The sequence below is a fragment of the Oratosquilla oratoria genome, chromosome 26 (assembly GCF_046742065.1).
Source record: "Oratosquilla oratoria isolate Oo_2021 chromosome 26, ASM4674206v1, whole genome shotgun sequence".
Lineage (NCBI taxonomy): Eukaryota > Metazoa > Arthropoda > Malacostraca > Stomatopoda > Squillidae > Oratosquilla > Oratosquilla oratoria.
The window spans coordinates 49,391,315-49,409,482 of NC_134802.1; the positions used below are offsets into that span (position 1 = coordinate 49,391,315).

At 37.5% G+C, this 18,168-nt stretch overlaps 1 protein-coding gene across 9 annotated transcripts in view; it reads right to left on the minus strand.

The window, feature by feature from the left end:
• Positions 1-18,168, minus strand: part of LOC143039543 (uncharacterized protein CG43867) — a 284,063-nt gene that overhangs the window by 9,669 nt on the left and 256,226 nt on the right. The window lies entirely within an intron of this gene.

Below are 18,168 nucleotides of genomic sequence, written 5' to 3' on the forward strand. Positions count from 1 at the left end.
CTTCTTGGTGTGGTACCATGCTTGACTACTCAGTGGTCTGAGTTCAAGTCCCAGTGCAAGGCTATGAAGCATCACAACAGCCAGCACTCCAGTGTTGGTGGGCAAGGAGTTCGGTGCGGGTAAGGTCACAGCATTACAAATATATTGCACCATATACAAGTTCTGAGCTCACACATCCAGGTTGGTACTAGCTGTTAATCTTTCAATCATGAATTCAACACATGATCCAAGATCATGGTGAATCATACACACTAGGTGACAGAAAAGAAAATGAATGAAAACAAAGAAAAAATAACAATAGTAAAAGAAAAGAAAGAAAACATATACATACATATACCAAAGGCTTTTTCCCCCTTACAAGGGAGGTAGCCAAAAAACAAAGGCATAAAAAACCACTCCCACCCATTCCATCCCCCACATACTCCACTCCCCTCCACTCTCTTATCTTGGCACCTCCTGGATGACGGATCATCCCTGCATCTTACCCACTGCCCTGGGTCAGAAGCAATGTCACAAGACACAGCACATCCACAGCAAGGCCACTTCATTAAATCGGCAACCCCCCTCTCCGTCCCCTCATGCAGAAAAGGAGAAGACGGGGAGAAATCCCTTCAGGCTGCAGCAATTTATTTCTCATACATACTTGCTCATCCCCCCATCCCCTACCCACTCCACTTCATGCATCACAGCATCATCCATACATAATCATTCTCCATTCGCCCCTATCTTCTGTCCTTTCCCGTCCTTCCCCAACAGACATTTCCCTCTTTCCATGTCTAAACCATCCGAACACTGTTTAATCAACCCTGTCTCCCAACTCCCTTTCTTCCCCCATTCTCCTCCTCACCTCCTCATTTCTCTCTCTATCCAGCCTAGTAATGTCTATCATACTTCTCAGGCACCTTATCTCAAACACATTCAAACTCCTCCTCTCTTCCTCTCTTACCTTCCATGTTTCTGCCCCCATACAGGGCTGTTGGCACAATCATGTTAGCATTATTTTGTAACATTTATAAAGTGTCTATATTTTGCTGATTCTTGAGACTCATGCTGTGGAAGTAGAGCTGAGTGTGGTTCTTATGAATTGTGTGTAAACACTAATTAGTTTGCTTCTGTTGTTTATATCCTGTGCTTGTGACTGATTTTAGTAAGTGTATTTTTTTCACAGATTGTTGGGATGAAGATCAATGGAAGGAACTAGAAGTGGAAACAGGAAATTTTTCTATACAACTTGGAGAGTAAATGAACTTGTACAAAGTATTAATGGAAGAAGCAAAAACAAGACTGGGTCAATGAAAGAGTGTGAGATAATTGAAAAACCCAGGGATGTGGCTCAAGGAAAATGGATCAATCAGTCCACTGTCCCAGGTCTCTCTTGCAGGAAACCCAATTAACTGGCTACAGTCACTTGGTGGGCCCAGAATTAAATCAGGAAAGAGACACTGTGTTATCATCAGGGGACTGTTAATGTGGGGTATTGTAGGATGAGGTGTTCAGCATCTTCTGTGTGATGGTTACGTCTGTGACAGTTCGTTTCTGCAACCAGACCTATTCTGTGGTAGTACTGTCTTAGTCCTGATTGGTGACCTAAATGGAAGCATGCTAACATGGTTTTTGTTTTTCTTGTGAGGGATTTTTTTTTCTGTGAGACTGATGTCTGGGGAGGTTCTGATGGAGTAGGGAGTTTCATGGTCTGTCTTGAAGAGCCTATTTTGTGATCTGTGTTTGAATGTATTTTTTGTGTGAATGTATTATGTGGTACAGGTGGTAGATTATTGTACTGTATATGTTTGAGTAGTAGGCTGCTAAATTATTTTTTCAACATTTAGTTGATTGTGCTTGTGTGATGTAATGAGATAGGTGAGCAGAGTTACTGCATAGAACTTTGTATCCATTATTCATATACAATGAGCTAGAAATGACTAAACATGAATCTGTGGTGAGGAGGAGAGAAATTTTGAAAAGGGTATTATTGACAAATGCAAAGATAAACAAAATTGTTATATAGGCTTATCAATGGTAAACCGAGACACAAGGAATTGCTAGGCTAATAGTGGACAATGAGGTATTTAAAGAGGCTTCAGCTCATGCAGAAATAATGAATGAAAGTTTCCAATCTGTTTCCATAAAGGAGAGCAGTTTTGTAGTATTTACCTAGTTGCATTTACCTAGTTGTATTTTGCGGGAAGGGGAGCTACACTCGTGGTGTCCCGCCTTTGTATCTCGCAGTGTCTAGTGGAGGGAATAATGAGTAATATCTTGAGGAAGCTCACTGGCTGAGTGGGTTAGGGCGTCATTACTTGCAGTGAAGGTCAATGGGATGGCAGTTCGAATCCTGCCGCTGGCAAAGTTGAACCAAGGGCATGGTTCATTAAATTCCATGCTACAAAGCCCTCTGTGAGGGGCACCATCCTAGCCTCCCGATAGGGGGGAGATTGTGACGTTAAATCATATCAATATCTTGGGGTTTAGAAAATATGAGCATAGAAGTGAGGGAAATGCTCAATCTTTTGGGAACACTGGATGTAAGAACTTCAGGGCCTGGCAGGACTTCAAAATGGATTCTAAATAATGTAAGAAGCAAATAGCAAGTAAGATTCAGTCTAATTCTGTGTTCATTGAATGAAGAAATAAAGTTACAGGAATGAAAAAGGGGTTAGCATGGTACCAATTCATAAAGGTGTTAGTAAGGAGACACCACTGAATCGTAGACTCGCATCGTCAACCAGCAAAAAAGTGGAACCGTGTCAAAAGATTGTGAAAAAAACAGTGGGTTAATTACCTTAAAGAGGTGAATATTTTGAGATCCCAGTCTGGCTTCAGATCTGGAAAGTTATATGAGCCAAATCTATTGAAGTTTTATTCAACAATGACTGATGTGCTGCACAAGAGGAAGGGCCAGATGGGCTGCACGTACCTCAGTCTAGAGATGGTCTTCAGTAAAGTATGTCACAGTCAACTTTTGTGAAAACTGGAGCATACTGGAAGACTAAAAGGTAAACTACACAAATGGAAGAAAGATTTTCTGAAAAGCTGGTACATGAGGGCATTAGTAAAGAATAAAATGCCAGAATGAACAAGTTGCACTAACATATTTGCAAATGATGAAGAAATCATGAAATCAGTGAAAAGTGAGGACTGTCAGATGTTGGGAAAAAAGAAAAGAAAGAGAAAAAAAAAAAAAAAAAAAATGTGTCTATTGTCAAGTGTGGAAAATTAGTCTCAGGACAAAAAACATAAAAAGTATTAGAAAATGGCAAATGATCTAAAACACTATCACTGAACCATTCCTTGGGAAGTGAATCCATTACAAAGACAATTGAGGTGAAAAATCTGGTAGTGTTGATAAAAGACAACCTGTCACCCGACAAACACATTAGTAAGACTGTGGTAGAAATATATGGATTGTTGGTTCCATATCTGCCAGATAACCCATATGACAAGTGACTACAAGCATTAGACATGCCAACATTGAAGGACTGATGAGAAAAAGATTAACCTGGTTGTGGTGTTCAGGTGGGTAGACTACTTAGGCGAGATCTCTTGATTAGGGATGGGAGTGCTAGGTCATGAGAACAAACAGTTTTTCATACAGATGCATAAACTTGTGGAATAGCCTACAAGGTGATAAAGTCCTAGCTTGAACCATACATGAATCTAAATCTAGGTACTTTGAAGATCATTAGGACACCACTGCACTAGGTAAGATATATATATATATATATATATATATATATATATATATATATATATATATATATATATATATATATGAGTGGAAGGGTGGTGAGGTAAACCCCAGGAACCGTTGGAGTTTAATTGCTAATGTTTTGTCCTGAAAAGACTTCCTCAGAGGAGCCGTGGAACTGTGTCACATTCTGAGAAGTCCTTTCAGGACGAAACGTTAGCAATAAAACTCCAATGGTTCCTGGTGTTCACCTCGGCACCCTTCCACTCATTCTGTCTTACGCACTTCAACACACACACACATATATATATATAAATATATATATATATATATATATATTATATATATATATATTTATTTATATAATTTGTATTTATATATATATATATTTTTTTTTTTTTTTTTTTTTTTTTTTTTTTTTTTTTTCATGGATACATACTTTCCAGACATACCTTGTGTGTGGTAGTGCTGGTACTTGTGCTGAATAACTGAAACCTACATTTTACATTTTTTCAGGCCCTTGTGGCACCAATGTTGTGTACCTGCTTGTGGTGGTCCTGCGAGTCATCTCCCTGTATCTCACCTTCAAATCTCATCAACGCAACTTCCATCTGGAGGTTCAGTCCTAAAGAGCTGCTACTCAGTCTCTGGACCAAGCATAAGATCTCGCTCTCTCCACTCTATCTAATCTCTACATTTTCATATACAGAGAGCTCAAACTAATTGTTGCCCAAAGTTTTGCTGACTGAAAAACAACACCACAACAGATGGATATGGTCCCTAGGCACTCCTATGGGCTGAAAGTAGGAGAGGAGTTGTTACCAGTTGTCGGCTCTCTTTGTGTAGATGGGGGAAATACAAAGCTGATAAAGAGGGATCTTAGCCCAATCTGAAAGCCAAGTATCAACCCCTCAAAGCTACACCTCTGAATGGAATTGAGGAGATTGATGGGGTTTGAACTCTGAATGGAATTGAGGAGATTGATGGGGTTTGAAGATAAGTGGTAGAGAAATGATATTCTCTAATGTCCCTCTCACGGAACCATCCTGGTGAGAGCTGACAACTAGTGAATCATCTTCTTCCTCTTCCTTCTATCAGCCAATGACATAGAAACAGACCTATGCTAATACACTACTAAAACACTGACAACATCTGACATTTCTTACCAGAGAGATCTATAGGAGGGTCAGAGGACTGTTGCTTGTTATTCTATTGCTGTGAATTTACAGTCAGTAAAACTCAAGTTAATAACCTGAATAGAATCACCAGTGATGGTGTAGTCAGTCAAATAATTCCGATAGTTGTCCCCAGTAGAGCATCGGCTTTGTGTTCTTGCAAGCCTTGGTTCGAATCCAGGGACAGTCAAGTTAATAAACTTCATTATTTGAGGTTCTCATGATCTCTGACTTGGTACAAGGCTATGAAATTTGCATTTTAACAATTACAGTGAATCCACATCCAAATACCATAAACACAGTATTTTCTAAGGAACATGTCAAATTATGATATACATTGTATGTTCATACTTGTACCAAAATCTGTCTTACTATCCATATGCCATGGGATTCTTCCCCCTTTCTAGGAGGTAGCCAGCCAAGGCATGTGCCCATCCTCACCCAATTCCACTCCTATACATCACCCATTTGATTCCCTCTCATCTTAGCTCCTCGTAGATGAAGGGTCATCCCTGTCTCCTGCCAACTACCTGGGTCAGAAGTGATGCAGCAAGACAAAGCACATCCGTAGCAGGGCCAGCTGCTCAACTTACAAAATGCTCCCTCCTCATCTTCTCATGTGATAAATATGGAAGATAAGCGGAAATTTCTTTGGGCTGCATCAAATTATCATCCACTCACACCTACCCCCCTGCCTTCTCACTTCCCTGCTCAACAGACATTCCCCTTCTGCTTTGGATGGATGGGCTATTTACCTACCTCGTTTTCTTATTTCCTCCCACTGCCACAATCAATCAATCAATCTCTAACCTCTTCTACATTCAACAATTCTAAAATAATCCGCAAATCTTCACCTACCTTCACTTTAATTAACATTTATCCATCTGCACCTTTTACCTTTCCCTCTCTGCCTGACTCATCTCTCCTCACTCTCTTCACTTCCTTCCAAAACACTTTTTATTTTTTTTACAAAAATTTCTGTCATACTCCTACCCCATCTTAGATCTGCTCCTTTTGTCTCTTTTACCTAATGTTTTGCTTCACCTCTCTTTTTCTTTTACCTTTCATATGCTTCCCTAGTTCTTTCTTGCAACCAATCCATATATGCCTGCTTCTTCTCTTATACTACTGCCTTCACCTCATCATCATACCAAACACTACCTTTCCTTCTATTCCCTCCCACCCTCCTTGCTTCATATGCCATCTTTGCACACTTTGTCATTTCCTCCCTGAAACATACACATTCCTCTTCTATCTCTACTCCATCCCTCACCACCTTCCACACTTCACACAGTTTCTCCCGGTATTCCTTCTCCTTTTCCTTCTCATTCACTTTGTTTACTCTAAGAACTTCTCTACCTCCCACATTTTTTCCTCTTCCTTTACATATCCTCCACTCAATTTCCCCTATACTAAAAAATTATCTCATATTCTCCCACTCTCTCCCCCCAAAATATGAACATCCAGAACTCTTCTGATCTTTCCTTTGGATACTACAACATAGTCCATAAATGTCCTATCAACAACCCTTCCCTCCACCACCCTTTCCCATGTATACTTATGTTTGACTTCTTTCTTGAATACTGTGTTTTAATATCAACTCCCTTTCTAGACACATCTCCAATATCATCTCTCTACTAAAATTTTTACCTGTCACCACAAAATTCAGTAGTAGTCCACCTACTGATCTACTGGTTCGTCCCCTACTCTAGGATTGAAATCCCAACATCACTACTTTGTTACTTTTCTCACTACCAGGTCTATATGCATTTACAAAAACCCACATCCCCAATCCCAGTTTCACATTCACCCCATTAATCTTGATGATACTTCTCTTCACTCCACCAAGAACCCAGTTTCACATTCACCCCATTAATCTTGATGATACTTCCCCTCACTCCACCAAAACATGGTAATTTATTTCCTTTATAACCAAATCCCAACTGAGGATGTGGCTAACCAACCAAATGTTGATCTTACTTATAAAATTACCTCTGAAAGATGGTGATCCTGTATGGACAAGACCAAGTGAGCTTTCATGCAAGATATAACTAAATCAGGGTAAATCATGGGATAATACCTGGGAATGGAGGAGCATACAAGCTTCGTGTTTTGTGCCTTCCCTCATCCCTTAATGACAATTCCTTTGTAATTCCCTTATATATAAATACATATCTGATGTGTACATTCATACACATTTGAGGTAAATTTTTGCAATAGCAAGCACTGATTGAAGGCAATTTCAGTAAAGAATTAGATGAGAAATAAGATGCATTTACATTACAGATGCTATACTCTGAAACACAACATTAGTTATAAGTCTAGGTATTATAGCATGGTCATAACAATCCAAATGGAGAATTATAACTATTATCATAATACTATCTATAGTATATACTGGTACTACTAATTATCTGGACATTTTATGTAAACTAAAATTAACTAAATATATAATAGTTACAAATTACAAGCACTATAAAGTAAATTCAAAAGTACAACTAACAAGGAGAAAATGTATTTGTTGTATAAATGTGATAAAAATTATGAAATGTACTGCCTGTGCTGTGATGGGGGGGTGAGTAAGTGGGCCTTTTGAGGTGCGTGTTTTGATGGCCACCCTCCTTATAAGGAAAAGAAGGCCATTGACACATTTATGGGTACTGCGGGGTATAAAACATACGTAAGAAGGGATACAAGACATAATAAGTAAAATACAATAGGGTTAATGTGCACTGTAATAATAATAATTGTACTGTAATAACAAGAGAATATTAATTCTAATAGTAATAATAATAGTAATAATAATAATAACAAATAATAATGATGATAATAGTAATAATAATAATGATTATCATAATAATAATAACAATTATAATAATAATGGTAAAAAATAATAATAATATTAATAATAAAAACAACAATAACAACAACTATGATAGTAAATAATTATGGAAATAATAATATCAATAATAAGTGATGATTATGATGATAATGATTACATATATGAAATGCTCTTTTCCCATTATAAAAGATTATCTAACAATGCCCCATACTAATTTACTGACTGCATGAGAACAAGCAGCCAATACCTTAAAGACTGTTTTGGTGTGCCCCTATAAACCAGAAACACACATAATTCATCTCTGTCAGAGTTAAAATCTCTATTCATAGAGGAATGATAATACTTCTGTACCACAGCAATGTTGGCACTACAGACTCTAGCTGACCCAGATGGAGCCACTGCACAAGGATGCAGAATGCATCATACGACAATGCCATATACTGCCAGTCCCTAAGCAATAACACAATATATCTTCCCTGAGTAACTTGTCAACCCATCCAAAGGATTACAAAGGCAGAGCATGCCGACAGGAGACCTTTTGGTCCATATCTAGGTTGGATGCGAAAAAAAATAAAAATAATAATGAATAAATAAAAATTATAATAATGTAAATAACAAATAAAATACATAAATACAATGCATAGGTATAGTTAAATAATAAACAAACAGGTAAATAGTAAATAATAATAAATTGACATATAACTAATAATAAATGAGCATCAAACAAATGGTAACAAAACAAAAACAAATAATATGAAATAAATAATAATCATTACAGAACAAATAATATAGAATAAATAATAATCATTACAGCATCTTGCTTAGGTGTTTATCTAAATGATTCTTAAAAGTTTCGAGGCTATTACTGGTTACCTGAAAGCTGCAGGTCTAATAGAAACCAGAGGCAACAAACTGATTGATTGATACTCCAACTGCCCCTCCTTTATTATGTTCCCATATTCTTCTTCCCACATCCCATCTTTGTGCATTTTATCACTTCCTCATTAAAATATTTCTCTTCTCCTCCTGCCTCCCCTTTGTCCCTCACCTCCTCAAACACTTCACTTAACTTCTTGTATTCTTTCTATCCTTCAATTTGTTTACTCTCGAAACTTCTCTTCTACCTGCCTTACTTTCCTCATTGATATACACTCTTTACCACTTCTATGACTCTACCTGCTTTGGATCCCCATGCTGGGACAAGAAAGAATTCTGCCACTTTGATTCTCATGTAAAAGATGGCTAACTGCAACAGAATAATAGGACTTGGGATCTTTCATTCTGTATGTTCGTCCAATAAATAGTAAAAGCTCAAGAGGGTCTGACAGGAGGACTCCATTCAGCAGAGCTGGGTGCATTACTGCCAGACAGGTAGTACAGTACCATCAATGCATCACCAAAAAATCTGGGGTGCATTACCATCTACACATTACCGATTTAAATTTCCTTAGAATGGTCCATATTACTGTGCATGTGTGTGTGTTTATATATATATATATATATATATACACACACACACACATATGCGGTAACGGAGACTGCTCTAAGGAAATTAAAATCAGTAACGCGTAGACGGAACTGCACCCCAGATTTTTCAGAAACGCATTGACAGTAATGCACTACCTGTCTGGCAGAAACGTGCCAGCTCTGCCAATCAGAACCCAAGTAATTGGGTCATTAAATGTGCATGGTTGTGGCACAGATGAGAGAACAAAGGAGAAGATTGGCAGTCCGTTTGTGAGAAGATGGATATGTTAGCATTAAGTGAAAATAAGTTGAAAGGGAGGGATGACTTTGAGTTTGGGAGTGTGGTGGGGAGGGTGACAAAGGGTAATGAGAGGTTAAAGGCCTAGTCACACCAAGCTTATGACCTGTTTCCAACCACCAGTGACCAGATTGATTTGTTTTGTTCCTCTGTTTATAAATATAATTCAAGACAATGCACTTGGAATGAAACTCCCTCTCCTTCCCGTCATGAAGATGAATATGAAATAGCCCGGCGCTATCCATGAGAATGTGCCACCATCGAAGATGATCAGAAACAGGTCGTGAGCTTGGTGTGACTGGGGCTCAAGGGAGAGAAGGAAAGGTGGGAGAGTATCAGGAGTGACGAGGGGGTGAGAAAGGGGAGGAGTAGCTCTGCTGGTAAGTGATGAAATAGAAAAGTGTATCATAGAGTGGAGGAAAATGTCTTTGAGGATAATGAGGACAAAGGTGAAACTGAAAAGTGTGGGTTTTTGTGAGTGCATAGATTCCTGGTAATGAGAAAAGTAAAGAGGAGAGGGAGTTTTTTAGATAAATGAATGTGAAAACAGTTTTAGGAGGAAAGTAACTATAGTTGTTTTGGAGGATCACAATGTTAGAGTAGGAGGTGAACCAATAGATGTAGTAGTAGGGTGGTTTATGGTACCAGGTAAAGATCATGGAGAGATGACATTGGAAATGTGTTTTGAAAGGGAATTGATGATAGCAAACACAGTGTTTAAGAGAGGGCCAAGCATAAGTATACATGGGAAAAGATGGAAAGGTAGATGATAGGGCATTAATGGATTGTGTTGTGGTGCCCAAAGGGAGGATTGGAGAAGTTCTGAATGTTCATGTTTTCAGGGGTGAGAGTAGGGACTGTCAGATAATTTTTTGATGAAAGGGAAATCGAGACTAGAGCATCTATTCCCAGATGTCTATTTCTCATTACATTTTTTAATCCACCAAGGCAATTACTTGCTTCTCACAATCTGCATTCTACCTCCACCTCCACTCCTCCCTTTCCCACCACATTCACACCCAAGTATCTAAAACTATCCACTTCCTCCAGTCTATCTCCCTTATTACTCAATTCCAGTCTGCTGCCACTTTCTCCCCTTGTACATATCATCACCCTTTACCCACATTTATCTCTAACTTCCTTCTTTCGCCCACTAAATGCCTCTCTTTTATTGCCCACAGTATCTTTTTTTTTTTTTTTTTTTCTGCCAAATATAGTACAGTACAATGCATATCAATTTTTAGGATTATAAAAATCATTTGAATAAAATGTATGATGCATATTAGTGCTTTTTCCTCATGTTGCCATGCCAAGATATCACAGATGAGACAGGTGGGATGGGGCGGGAAATCATTGTTGCAACCCTAAAAGTGATGCTCACTGTACTATACAACTTCCTTCACTATATACAGAATATAAAAGATAGGAAATCAGAGAGAGGCATGCACTAAGGCTGATTTGGCACAAAGTATGCCACAACCCTAAACAGACTACTTGGAGCGCACAGGTTACAGTGATTGGGTACGAAATGATGAAAGTTTGAGGTTAAGGTGGGGTTATGCCAGGGTTGTGTAGTATCACCATGGTTGTTCAACATGCTTATGGATGGGGTGGTATGGAAGGTATGCAAGGGTGATAGGTAGGGGATGGAAGATGGAGTGGAGGGAAGTAGGAGATGAGCCAGTTGTTGTTTGTGGATGACATTGCACTTCTGGTTGGGTCATAGGAAGACCTAAGGCAGTTAGTGACAGAGTTCGGGAGGGTACATGAGAGGAGAAAGTTGAAAGAAAATGTGAGTAAAAGTAAGGTACAGGTACAAGAGCTGAGGGTGACAATGAGTTGGCGGTAAGTCTTAACCACTTCACTACGGGACTTAAATCTCGCAGACAGCAGCCAATGCCAGCCGTACGACGTGTCGTAATAATACTCGCATCATAAAATATAGTCACCGCTTATATCGATCGTTCTCTTTCACCCGCAAATTTTGAAAACCACAGAAAATGGGATTCAGGGCACATTTGGGAGAATGTAAAAACACTGGGGCAACTACAATAAATATAATCAAGACGCCGATATGGCAGCGTCGCGAATCCACTTGCTCCTCATGACGCCTACGTGTGCAGCACCGTATAGAAGGGGTTAAAGGAGTGAAGTTAGGGGAAGTTGATAGTTTTAAGTATTTATGGGCACATATAACATGGGAATGGTTGGGCTGGGGAGGAGGTCAATTGTGGAAAGACAGAAACAACTCAATTACCACCCTCACTCCTTGTACATCTCATCACTTAGCTCTAACCCACATTTTGCATCTGACCTCGTGATGGACCAAAAGGTCTCCTGTCAACATGCTCCTCCTTTGTAATCCTTTGTAATTTACTTTTGACTTTCTCCTATTGAATATCTTCCGAAATTCAGTCACTAACTGCCTAAAATCCTCTGACCTAACCACTAAGTGCAGTGTCATCAGCAAACAACAACTGGCTCACCTCCCACTTCCTTCCTCTCTAACCATCTCCAATCCTGTGCCCATCACCCTCACATTTATGTCTTATACCATCCCATCCATGTAAACACTGAACAGTCACAGCAATATAACAAAACCTTGGCAAAACTCCATCTTCACCTCAAACCACTCACTCTCACTGTTCCCAATCCTAATACAAGCTCTTCTAATCTTGTAAAAGCTTTCAACTGGTTTTAATAGTTTTCCCTTGATCCAACTCATTGGTGGCAGAGATCGAAAAGCTGTCACCTTAAACTTTGGTTAGAGTAACGACACTCTAACCTGCTCGGCCAGGAAGCATACAAAGATAATATGGCTATTTTGGATGGAAGAGGACATAGACTCTCTTTCTCACATCCAGCAGAAGTTAGAAATAAAAAATCTGCTCCTGAAAAAGGGTACATGGTACCTGTTAAAAAGGAAATATGAGCTCAAGTTGAAAAATAATTATGATAATGCTAATGATAATAATAATGTTAATGATGATGATGTTTATAACAATAATAATATTAATAATAATAATAAAAATAATAATAATAATAAAAATAATAATAATAATAAAAACAATACAGTAATAATAATTACAATAACATTATTAATTATACCAGCCGCAGTATTAATGATAATGGTATATCAACAGTGCAAAAACATAATTTTTTTTAAAGCCTTACACTAATGACACTCACTGTAACAAAATTAAGTAGTGTGTGCAAGGATTTAGGCAAGGGATTCCTTTCAATATACAGTTCACATCTGACATTGCTAAGCAGTTTACAGCCCAAATGAACTTAACGAAACAGAATTGTATAAACAATTTAAAGAAGCAATGCCATATCCTTTATGATGTCACAGGTAACCATCACACTGTATAGTTCTGACTATTCAGTAGATCATAACAACATATTGAAAATCAAAAATATATCACAGATGGGTATAATATGCTGGATGTAGATTTATTTTGGAAAAAAAATATTCTTCAGGTCAATTCCAATATACTGTCAAATCTAATAAATTTGAAATTCATTATTATATGTTGCATTGATGAAGAATGGAAATACACATGTTTGATTAATAAAACTGTATTTCGTTGTTCAGTTAAGAAAACAGTAACAAGTAAATAAAAAAAATCACCAAAATGTTTATACCTGTACATAGAACAGTACAGTACAAAGCTATTTTTTTTCAAACATTTCTCTACAGCAACATGCCTTTTCCATCCAGAAATTTTTCAATTCAGCTTTTGTGAAATTCAGGTATCATGTGTAGACAGGGATGTTTTTTATTCATCTTTCAAATGCCAAATGTACTATAAATATGATTGTTACTAATAGTTATTGCTTTCTTTTCCCTGTAGCACTTTTCCTAAAGAACTGTTTGTTTTTGTAGATACCAAAGTTTTATTTTCTTAAATACCAATGGTATTACAACACATTCAGAGTGAAACACTCCTTATAGTAACAACGGATGTCGCGATCTATTATGATTTTCATTTTGGCATAAGGAGGCTGTTAAACCAAATCATCATTGTTGGCAAATTGTAATAAAGTTTGAGATAAAAGATTTACTGTCATTTCAAAAGATAAAATGTCAAACCATGCCTGCATTCATTAATGTTATGTCTTGGATACATAGATTATATATAAATACACATACACGCAGTTGGCACTTAGCAATTTGAGTGAATGGACAATTGACCCAGCTCCCTGATTTCAGGAAACAATCTGGTCCTAGTATTCACGGAGGTTTGGAGGGAGGGAAACAGGATAAGTTGGGAATTGATTTATTGAATTTGATATGAAATAGTGAAAAGAGACATTGTAGAAGCTAGTAAAAGGAAAGTGTCTAGAAGGTAAGTGATAATCTGAAACATACATTCAAACCTCAATCTAAAAGACAAATGTAAGGTTGGAATTTTCCTTTCCTGCCTAAAGTCCACTGCTGAAAATATGTTAGTTCTAAGGAGAATAAGGGGCCACAATACTAACCATTTTGTACTTTCTTGTTTTACCTTTACTACTTTTATTCAGATGTGCGTGCATCAACAGAATAGTTACTGGCATAATTTTGAAGTTTCTCCTTGATCTTTCTGATACTGGACACATCTTCTTCTTAATTCTATATCCATCATAGATTTGGGCCACAGTTGCTCCTAAATCTTAGTAATTTAACTTCCTAAACCAATGTTAAGTTAATTTTCTCACATTTCTGTGGTTCTGGTGGCATTATGAATGGCTTTGATGCGATACGAGAACTGACAGAAATAGGCACATAGAAACAGTGGCGAATTCTGGTAAAAACATGGACTGGTGCACACACCATCTACAGAATTATGAAAGGGATGGAAATCCTTGATAGGGATGATCTACTTAAATGGAACAGAAGAAATACAAAAGGACACAAGAAGAAACTTAAGAAGGTCAGTTATAGAAGATATTTGAAAAAGAACAGTTTTCCACACAGAGTAATAGATACATGGAACAAATTGAAAGAGGAAACAGTGAGTGCTAAAACTATACATGATTTTACAAAAGAACTGGATGCGGAAAGATACAACTGCGGGTCACTACGAGCATAGCTCTTCTCCCGCAAAATACAACTAGGTAAATACACTGTTCAGCCAGGCAATGGGCAGGAACCAAAAATACCTGCTCCACCACCTAATGAATGTACTTTTGCACAAGCAGCGTATTTTTTTTTTCTTTTTTATTAATCCATAATACTTCTAGATGCACATATATATAGTCCATGAATGTGAAATATGTTAGTAATGAGCAGGAAGATGATGATTAAGGACTTCTATGAATAACATACTAAAGGAAGTAATTGGTACGGACAAAGAAGGAAATGAATGCACTTCCTAAACAGGTCTTTGATGAAATGGTGTTTTTCAACAAAAGAACTGACAAGAACATCAAGTTTATGACAATTCTAAAGTAATCACATAGAAAAAAAAATCAAACAATAGTAGGGTGCTTATGAGAAGTTAAAGGGAGAGAGATTTAAGAAGTACAGTGTGAATTAAAGTGTTGAGAAGGCCAGAAAGAATGAGGAAAATAGTGGAGAGGTCAAACAAGAACATAAAAGAAGGTTACAGTTGCAAGGAAAGGAACAGTTCCAGTTAAAACAATTTATGGAACACCAACCTGCTCAGCCAGCAACTTTCCACATATATATATATATATATATATGTATATATATATATATATACATATATATATATATATATACATATATATATATACACGTGTTTATATATGTATATTTATATATATCAATCAAATCTGCCATCCTGAGTCCACTGCTTAACAAAGGTCACCTTCATAGCACTCCATGATTCACACAATTGTGTCAATCTCTGTCATGTCACTCTTGCAAACTTCTCTATCTCATCTTTCCACCTTCTGTCAGGTCTCCCTCTTCCACGCCTCCCATCTCACGTATATACATATATATATATACATATACACTCCTCTGAAGAAGCTATTGTAAGCGAAACCGGTCAGGAATAAACTCGATAATCAGATAAAGACCCGTGTTTCCCCCTCCACCTTTCCCATAATGTATATATATATATATATATATATATATATGTATATATATATATATATATATATGTATATATATATATATATATATATATATATATATATATATATATATATATATATATATATATATATGATGATGATGATGATGATGATATGGTTTAATGTCACAAACTCCCCCCTATCGGAAGGCTAGGACGGTGCCCCTCACAGAGGGCTTTGTAGCGTGGAATTTAATGAACCATGTCCTTGGTTCAACTTCGACGGTGGCAGGATTCAAACCGCCATCCCCTCGACCTTCGCCGATATATATATATATATATTTCCTCTCTATCAACATAGCTTTTGTAATCATTAAGATTCTCAAGCTTATCCACCATATCAAGGTGTCAACTCTCAGATAAACTTCAAAGTAAAGAAATTATAATCAATGATGAGAGTCTTGAAGAAGTTGAAGAGTATAATTATTTAGGGCAGATGGTGAAAATAACGAAAGATCATGATAATGATATAAAAAGCTTTATTACAATTGGTTGGGAAGTGTTTGGTAAGTATAGTTAAATCCTGAAAGGTTCTCTACCTTTATGTTTGAACCGTAAAGTTTATAATCAATGCATTCTGCCAGCAATAATCTACAGGTGTGAAACTTGGAAACTGATGAAGGCAATGGAAACAAAACTAAGGACTGTACAAAGGAGAATGGAGAAATCAATGATGGGAATAACACTGAGAGACTGAAAGAGAGCAAGTTGGGTGAGAGAGTAGACAAGAGTGAAAGATATTGTGGAGGCAATAAAAGAGAGGAAGTGGAATTGGGCAGGTAAGTTAGTGTGAACGAATGATGAACGATTCGAGCAAGTGTGTTACTGAGTGGACGCCGCAAGATGAGAAGCATGGAAGAGGGAGACCAGGCAGAAGGCGGAGAGATGAGATTGAGAAGTTTGCAGGAATGATGTGGCTGAGGCTAGCGCAGTTATGTGAATCATGGAATGCTATGAAGGAGGCCTTTGTTCAGCAGTGGACTCAGGATGGCTGATTTGATTGATTGATTTATATATATATATATATATATATGTGTGTATATACATATATATATATATATATATATATATACATATATATATATATATATCATATACACACATACATATTGCAAAAGAGATGAGAGAAGCAGAGGTGGATGGACTGAACCCGAGGGGACAACCAAGGACGAGATGGTTGGGGTGAAATGGGCTTTGAGCAAGAGGGGAATATCTGTTGAGCAAGGAAGGGAGAAGGCAGGGGAAAGGGGTAAGTGGAGGTGGATTGTGTATGGTAGTAATTTTTTATGCAGCCTGATGGGATTTCTCCCCGTCTTCTCTATTTTCTGCATGAGGAGACAGAGCGTGTGGGGTGGGGGGTCGTCTGCTGCCATGTAAGTGAAGCAGCCTTGCTATGGATGTACTGTGTCTACTGCACTCATTCAGACTAGGCCGGCAGGTAGGAAACAAAGATAACCCTTCATCTACAAGAAACTAAAATAAGTGGGAAGCAAGGGTGAGGAGGATGGGAGTGGAATGGGTGGGAGTTGGTGCACGCCTTTGGCTTGGCTACCCCCCTTATAAGGAGGGAAGAAACCCTTTGTATAAATATATAGACACACACACATATATATTATCCATCTATTCATTTATGTATGTATCTATATCCTTACGTAATTTTTTTTTTCTGCTGAAGTCAATTAACGTGGCGTTCCACTTCCAGCAGGTTATACCCACCCATTTTTCATTGCATCGTTGGATATGACATCCTGATGTAATCCTGGTGTTAAATAATCTTAAAAAATGGTAACGTATTTACAAACATGAATTATGGTCTAGAGTATGCCTGTTTTTCAGTCTAAAAATTCCTTTTTAAGTAAATATGATTTACACGAAAAACTTATTTCTGTTGGACAATAATCTAATATTATAAAGTTTAACACATCTTTTGAGTTACCATCTAAATGAAACTTGGGTCTCCAAAGAACAATAACACTATATATATATATATGTATATATATATATATATATATTTTTTTTTTATGCAATTTTTATATATATATATATATATTTTTTTTTATGCAATTTTCCTGAAAATAATTATGCAGCAAGATGCAGCATACACAGCAAGCCCCCACCACTTTATTCACTAAGCACCCTTCCTTCCTCATCCCCTCATCCTAAAATGGAGATGATGAGGAGAAATCTCTGGAGCTTACATCAATCTAGCTTCCATAAACATGGCAAAGGAAACATGGTCTGGAAGAGAAGTGTTTATTCCTGACGTTTCATCTACTGAGTAAGTCAGTAGACGAAACATCAGGAATAAACGCTTCACTTCCAGTCCATTTTTCCTTTGACGTGTTTATGCAACTTGTTCACGTGGATTTTCAATTTAGCTTCCGTTCAAAGCCATTCTCCACTCACATATATTTCTTACTTTCTCCCTTTCCTGATCAACAGATATCCACTTTTTACCCAAGGCTCCAACACCCCATCCATCCATCCATCTCATTCTTGGCCCAACCCAAGTTCACTCTATCCACCACTCAGACTCTTCCCTTCCACTTCCTTTATATTCCAAATCTATTTTCATGCGGCACCAAGTCTGCGAAAATCCAAAAACCATC